This window comes from Chenopodium album, chromosome 3 (genome assembly GCF_948465745.1).
Source record: "Chenopodium album chromosome 3, dcCheAlbu1.1, whole genome shotgun sequence".
NCBI lineage: Eukaryota > Viridiplantae > Streptophyta > Magnoliopsida > Caryophyllales > Amaranthaceae > Chenopodium > Chenopodium album.
Window position 1 is genome coordinate 51,849,060 of NC_137836.1, and position 8,309 is coordinate 51,857,368.

General features: G+C 45.3%; 1 pseudogene; it reads right to left on the reverse strand.

Annotated features, from left to right (window-relative positions):
• Window positions 1-7,872: 7,872 nt before the first annotated feature.
• Window positions 7,873-7,971, reverse strand: LOC145626035 (small nucleolar RNA R71; annotated as a pseudogene).
• Between the last annotated feature and the right edge of the window lie 338 nt (window positions 7,972-8,309).

Here is an 8,309-nt window from a genome sequence, read left to right on the forward strand (position 1 = left end):
GGCATCCAGCTCCCGGTGTATTTCATTAGCCATGTTCTGAGAAACGCGGAGCTTCGGTACCCCATGGTTGAGAAATTCGGCCTTGCCCTTTACATGGCCATCAAGAAGATAAAACCCTACTTCTTGGCGCATGCGGTAGAAGTCTATACTGACCAACCGATCAAACGGCCACTCACAACCTTGGAGTCTTCTAGACGAATGCTTAAATGGGATATTGAAATGCAAGGATTAGAAATCACTTACGAACCAAGGAAGGCAATAAAGGGGCAAGCATTCGCCGACATTATTTTCGAAATGACAAGGCCGGTTGTACCGGACAATACAGACCAGGTTTGGAAAGTGTATGTGGACGGGAGCTCCACTGTGAACGGCTGTGGTGCAGGGATTATTTGTCAATCTCTTGAGGGAGATAAGTACGAATACGCACTACGGTTTAAGTTCCAGGTCTTTAACAATGAGGCCGAGTATGAGGCTCTGCTGGCCGGCATTCGGTACTGCAAGGCGGCAAGGGCAAAGAAGATAGCCGCCTGCTCTGATTCTCAACTAGTCGTACTCCAGGTTAATGGAACGTACGAGGCCACTCATCCGGCCATGATAAAATATTTGCAGGCGGTCAAGAGTGAAGTTGGGACACTTGAATAATTCCATCTAACTCAAGTGCCCAGGTCTTCAAATAATCAGGCGGATGCTCTGTCAAAACTAGCATCATCCGCCTCTTTTGAAACGCCTCGGTCGGTCTTCTAGGAGGTAATGGAAAAGAGAAGTATATCTAATGAAGACCCCATTGGAATTCTCGACCGAAGCTCTACCTAGATGGACAGCATCCGGGCTTATCTTGTAGACGGCACGCTACCTTATTCACCCCAGGAGGCGGCTGCTCTAAAAAAGAAAGCGGCAAACTTCGAGCTGAGACAAGGGGAACTCTTCAAAGCTGGTTTCTTGAAACCCCTATTGAAGTGTGTTACTCCGGAAAAGGGTAGAGAGGTCCTCGAAGATTTTCATGCGGGTTTCTGCGCCTCCCATATGGGCGACAGGTCTTTAGCTGCCAAGGCCAGACGGTTCTAATTCTGGCCAACTCTGGAGTCAGACGCTATGGAAATGGTCAAAAAATGTGACAAGTGTCAAAAGTTTGGCAAGCTCATTCATCGTCCGGCCACAGACTTGACGACCATCCACAGCCCAATTCCCTTTGCCAAATGGGGCATGGACATACTTGGGCCTTACACCACGGCCCCAGGCGGCAAGCGTTACATATTGGTAGTTGTGGATTACTTTACAAAGTGGGTAGAGGCGGAGGCGGTCAAAAACATCAAGACAAAAGACGTTATTTTCTTCATCTGAAGGAACATTATCACTTGCTTTGGGGTGCCCATGTCTATGGTTTTTGACAATGGTCCTCAATTTGAGACGCCTCAACTCAAGACTTGGCTAGGAGAGAAAGGGGTCTCAAGCCTCTTTGCATCAGTCGGCCGGCCCCAAGCAAACGGCCAGGTTGAAGCCTTCAACAAGTTAATCTCAGACGAGATTAAAAAGAAAATTGAACGGGCTGGTGGTCTTTAGGCGGATGAATTACCACACGTCCTCTGGTCCATCAGAACGACCGCTAAAGGGGCAATTGGAGAAACCCCGTTTCTCATGGTGTATGGTGCAGAAGCTGTCCAGCCCATTGAACACTATGAGCCGACTCTTCGAGTCATGTTATATGACGAGGAAGCTAACTAGGAGGCCATGCGGCTGGCATTGGACTCGCTTCCAGAGCGCAGGGGCAATGCTGCCTTGCGCCATGAGATTTACCGTCTGAGAATGACACGAGCTTACAACAAGAGAGTACACAAGCGTCCTCTCAAAGTGGGGGACTTTGTGCTACGGAAAATAGAGGTAGTCGGTAGGGCGAATGAGCAGGGAAAGTTAACCCCAAATTGGGAAGGCCCTTACCGAATATATGAGGAAGTAAGAGACGGCACCTACCGCCAGGAAGAACTAGACGGCAGGAAGCTACCTAGGACTTGGAATGTAGATAACTTGAAAAAGTACTACTTCTAAGTACGAATGTAAATACCTCAAATTTTGTCATTTAAAAATTTGTTTAATGAGAAAATGCCTTCATTTCCAGCTTGTCTTTTCTTATTATTAGTGGCACTTGTATAAAATACAGACGGCCAATGCATTTGGATGGCGTCTGTCCCAACAGCAGACGTCCCAATCCCTCTAAAGAAGCCGACTGCTTTAAAACAGTCGTTTCTACGAAGTTCTTTAAATTTACGCCAACACTTAACTAATATTTGCTTAACTCTTTAGAAGGCCTAAGGCCAGATAAGATCATTCTGAGGCCAATGGCCGGATATTAGGAAAAACACATAGTCACAATAGAGGCCGAATGGTCACAGTCTGGTCCAACATGAGTATGACCGTCTGCTCCAACATGAGTCTGATAACCGACGACGTCCATTCGGGCGAATTCGTCAAGGAGAAGCATCTCCCATTTGGGTGGCACATTGCTCTATAAATACACTAAGCGGCCCTACCGAATTCTAAGGCAGCATTCGCAGTCGTTTGATTTAATCAAAAGTGAAATCTAAAAGGCCTGAAATTTTCTAATTGTTCTAGCACAGTCGGAAAAGGGTCACTGTTTCATAAGTAGAGGCTATTGAGGCATTAGGCCTGATGCGCCTGTTTTTGCTCTAGTGCAAGACAGGCGGAAATTTTTTACTGATTTACAAGAAAACTAATGAGGCCCTTGGCCAGATACGCCTGTTTTTGCCCAAACGCAGGACAGGCGGACTATTACTTATCAAGAAAACAAGCTAAAATACTTAGCAGATTAAAAAGAGACTTGTGGGTCGAATGCGCCTTTTCTTTGCTCTTGGGGCAAGATAGGCGGATTATTCAAAAGTGAAATTAAGACTAAGTTAAAACTTAGCACCTTATCTTATCGAGGCCTAAGGCCGAATGCGCCTGCTTTTAGTTCTTGGAACAAAACAGGCGAGGGATTTCTTTTTAGCAAATTTGCTAAGTCAAAAATATTGTATTTTGCTTCAGCCAATGGCTGAATGAAAATAATTATTCATTCGCTCCTATTGGCCATCTGCCGCGTGGTTTGGGGCTATCACCATAGTGATTGATTGACTTAGAAACCATGTATACTCTTCTAAGTATCAATAATTTCTAAGTCAATCAATCCACTCAGCCGAAACCACTCGACATCCGTCTAGGGGCAAGAACATTCGCATGCTATACAGGTTATAATACTTAGCCAAAAACCATGCAATGAAAAAATTTTAAAGAGCAACAATATGAATAACATCAGCCAAATGGCCGAATGATTTTAAATTAAAAAGGCACAATCGCCATCAGACGATTGGGTAAGATTGTTTGCTGGCAAAGCCAGAGGAATTGTTAAATCACCCGACCCCTCGGTCGGTAATGATACATGGATACTCGGCACATAGGCCGGAAGATGAAATGAATGGCCATTCGGCCGTAGAAATAACTACTAAAAAGCTTTAAGGGGCAGAGGGATTGTCAGCATTGGCAGCCGCATCATCAGTTGCCGGCTGCTTTTCATTGTCATCACCATCCTCTTCCCCGTATTCATCCCCTGAGGAACCTGAAGAGGAGTCGGCCTCTTCACCATCCGCATCCTCCTCTTCAGCCCGGCGAAGGAGTTCAGCATTGTAATCCTCGTTTGCCTGATCAAACTTTGATTTCCAGATGCCAAAATCAGCAACCGGCTGTACCGCCTCCCATGTCGCCCGCATGATGGATTCGTAGTCTTCCATCATTTGTTTGACAAGGGCCTGTTTCTCCTCCTCGGCCCGGGACTGGAACTTGGCCTTCAGCTGCTGCTCCTGGTTCGCCAGGCGCCCCTCTAGGCGGCTAACCCGCTCCTTGGCCCTCTCGGCCTCTTGAAGAGGCTCAAGTTTTTCCTTAAGGCCTTTAACTTCGGCCTTAAGATCATTGACTTTGGAGCGGGCCGAATCCAGGTCCTTCTTCACCTGCAGGTTGGCGTCCGCTTGGGAATACAACATATCAAGGGTCAGAAGCTCATTCTGAGCAATTTCAAATTGAGCTCGATCTAAGGCGGACTCGGATCGAGCTTTAGCTGCTGTTACCTCTTTTGATTTTTCTAGGATTGGCCGTTTGAGCCCTTGGACGCGCAGCATGGCCTGGAAATAAGAAAAAACCGAATGGTCAAAACCAGTCGGATATGTGTTAAATGTTTAGGGAAATTTAGCTAACTCTTTTACCTCGCAGAGGTTCCCCAAGATGGCATCCAAGTTAAGGGTGCCGACTCCTCTTACGGACGCCTTGTCCTCAGGATCAAGCGACTGTAGCATCTCCTTGGCCATCTGGACGACGGTCGGCCTTTGTGGTGGGCTGCAAAATTATAAGTTAGTCAAGTTCCAAGAAGCAACATTAACCATTGAGGTTTAATAAAGATGCGGCCCATACCGTCTGGTTGGGCCTCCTCCTCCTTCTCCTTCCCCTGACGTCTCTTCTCTCCTGCTGAGCCGACAGCAGTGCTGGGTTGCTTAAAGCCACCCTTTGACGCCTGAGTGGCATCCGGTTTGCTGACCTCCCTGTCAGCTTCGAGAGTAGAGCCAACCCCTCTTTTGGGCTTGTGAGCGATGTATTTCCGGTTCTTGCCGAATGCACTCACATCACCCGCCCCCTGTTTTTTGAATTTTGGGTTGGGGTTGCTTGGAGGGAGAAGGCTTGGTAGAAACACTCTACATGAGTAAAAGGAAAGGCGTCAGAAAAGCAGGCGGGCAAAATGTAACCTCTATTGAAAAAATATACCAAGTATCATAAAACTACTACCTTAGGGGTACCAGCTACCTTTTGCTCATCACTCGCTCTGTTGAGGACGTTGGTGCGGTACTTAGCTGCAGAGACAGCAGCCGGCTTCTTCGTTCCCGAGAGCTTTTCCATTGCTTTGTCTGCACCAAAAAGAGGGAGTTAGGCTTTGTAAACATACACTGAAAAACAATTTTAAGTTTACTTAAAGACAGACGACCGACTACCTCTCGGCATCTCAGAACTTAGACCAAAAGCGGCCAAGAACACCCCATCTTCTAGCCACTTGTAAAGGGGAATGTAGCTCTGGGGGACGACTAATTTCTCCCCATGCTCGTTTGTCCGAACGGACACTGTAAACAGACCCCGGTCAAAAATTTCCTCATGGGCCCGCCTAGGGAGAGGGGGCAAGGCACTCTTGCCAGCCTGGAGGGGCGGATCCTTATTCCACCGATTGTATTTTTGGTTCAGTCGGCTTTCAGGGGAATGGATAATGTAGAACTTAGTTCTCCAGTCCTTCCATTTGTTCTCTTTGCCGACTGCCATCATGTACCCCTTGCAGGTGGTCAAGCTGTACCAGCCTTCGCCGCCCTTGGCAGGCACTCGGCTGAGATAGTGCATGTGGGAGAATGCCTCAAAGCTGGGATCCACCTCCATCATTTCACATGCGGCAACGTACCCGATGATATTTATCCATGAATTCGGGACAAGTTTCTAGATACCTAATTGGTATCCATCCAGTATCCTCTCCACGGCCGGATAGAGAGGGAAGCGTAAGTTATGAGTGTCATTTATGGCACTCATAGGGTAGTCTTTTAGGGTTATTTCTTTCCCTTTTTCATGCTTTCTTCTCTTGTTTTTGGTCCTTTTTCCTTAGGTTTCTCTTTCTCCTCTTTTCTTTATGGTTCTCGTGTTTTCCTCGTGTTTTCCTTTTATTTGGCTCTTTTTTCTTTTATTTCCTTTCTTTGTTTGCTTGTGTAGGTATTTGGAGAATCACCTTTGCAAAGGAATTGAGTTGGGGCCTTAATGGTCAAGTAAGGAAGAAGCATTTGGCTAGAGAGGGCTTAGAGAGGCCTTGGAGAGGCCTTGGAGAGGCCTCGGAGAGGTCTCCAAGGTATTTCCAGCAGGCCGCGGGCGCGGGCTTAAGAAGAGCAAATTGCAAGATTTTAGCAGGAGCTTCCCGCGGTTGCCCCGCGGGCTCTCCGCGGGCGCGGGAAATCTGGAGAGGGCGCTCCATCTCAGAGAGACCGCGGCACCCTGATTGAGTTTTGGGAGCAGGGGATTGGCCGCGGGCGCGGCATCTTTGGCCGCGGGCTTGGGTGCTGCCTAGAAAGCCCGCGGAGGTTTCCATACCCATTTCTCCGCGGCCGCGGATTAATCGAGAGAGACCGCGGGATTTGCCGGTTTCTTCTTTACCTATAAATTGAATTGTAAATCCTTTTCAAAAGAAACTTTTTGATAATATTTCATTAGCTTAGTTTTAGAGAGAGAATTTAGAGAGAAGTTAGAGAGAAGTTCTTGGTTTTGGATTTTTAACTCAACATTTGATCAATCAAGTTTGGATTTCTTCATTTTCAATCATCAATATTAGTGAGAATCTCTTCTTTCTTTCATCTTTTACTTACTTTCTATTTGATTTTTTCTTGTTGCTTGTTCTTCTTTGGATTTGAATTTGATATTGTTGAATATTTTGATTTCTCTTAGATTTTAATATAGAATGAAGATTAATGCAATTTCTAGTTATTTGTTCTTCAATTTCACCATGATTAGTGAGTAGATTAGTTGCTAGGGAAAGGGGGAAGCATGTTTGATTAATGAAATTGCTAGTTCATGCTCTTTGATTGATTGATTTGTTGCAATTAAATTGGTTGACATAGTTTTGCATGTGATTGATTAGACGAGGATTGATCAACCTATAAGATTAATCTAGATTGCATTGCAACTCTTAATGACATGAACAATTGAATTGAAAGTTGCTCTAATTGATTGAGTTTGCTTGTGATTCTTCTTGATTTGCCTTTCATAGTGACACCTATATTGGCCTATAGGAGATAGCATTTGAACTCTCTTGATTTCTACTATTGTTTGTCCATTGCAATACTTGAATTAATTGATTGAGCTCTAAACTAGCATTATCATTGAACTTGCATGTGGAACCCATATCCCTAGTGTTTAGACCTTTGTTTTACTTGATTAGACTTGTTTTAGTTTACCATAGTGCCAACCATAATCTCAACTCCATCTTCGAGGTAGATTGACTTAGACTCTAGTTTTCATCATTGCATTCCCTAGGGATCGACCCTTAACTTGCCCTATATTCATATAAGGTTGGTTAGGTGTTTACAAATTTTGTTTGACTTGGGGGAAGGGTAGATAACGACATACATTTTTCTTTTGTCAAAATGGCGCCGTTGCCGGGGAGTGCTATTGGTGCTTAGCTTTTGTTGTTGAGTCTACTTCATTTTAATTGAAAAAAAAATACAAAAAGATTTTGTTTCTTTAGGCTACACTTGTAGCCGTGCTACTAATATTTTCTTTGAAGTTTTGCATGCATAGAGCTCGTGATCGATCCATTGTGCCTTTTTATCCGGAAATTGAAAGGACTCTCTCAAGGAGAAGAATAGCTAATCGATCCTTGGGGTATAGTTCTTCAAGTCAAGAAGAGATTGAAGAAGAGCAAGGCATGGGAGAAAATCCGATAGTGGCCTTGAAGGAGCTAGGAATACCCGGTGCTTATAGGTTTGAGAGCGGCATAGCTCCGCCTACAACACCGGTAAATGATTTCGAGATTCGGCCGGCCATTATCACCTTAATTGAGAGGAGGCAATATAGTGGGGCTAAGAATGAGAGCCCGTTGAACCATCTTAAAGAATTTGAAAAATATTGCAACACCATCAAAGTCAATGGAGTTTCTCAAGAGTTCATACGCCTCAAGTTGTTCCCCTTCTCTCTCATAGGAAGATCCTTAGAGTGGCTAGATAAAGAAGTGAAGCCCAACTCCTTGAGAACATGGGATGATGTTACAAAGGCCTTCTTGTCCCGCTTCTACCCTCAAAAGAAGACGGCAGAGGCAAGAGCCTTGATTCAAGGGTTCAAGCAAAGGCCAAATGAAAGCCTTTACGAAGCATGGGAGAGATACAAAGAGTATCAAAGGGAGTGCCCTCACCACGGAATCCCAACATACCAAGTGGTCTAAATCTTCTATGGCGGTTTAAGTCCCCAAGGCAAGTCATGCCTTGATGGGGGGGTCCGGGGGTCCTATTATGAACAAGACCGAAGAAGAAGTGGTGGACATTATTGAGGACGTGGTGACGTACTATAGAGATTGGAGAGATGGGGAGAGAGACTCTTCAAGCAAGCAATCTTCATTGTACTCGGTAGACCATCTAAATGCGATCAACAACCTTTCCTCCCAAATGACAAACTTGGGAAAGGAGATGACCGCAATCAAAGCCATGTTGGAGAGCACTTCTTCTTCTTCCCAAGCTTCGAATCTTCCCTCCCAATTTAAG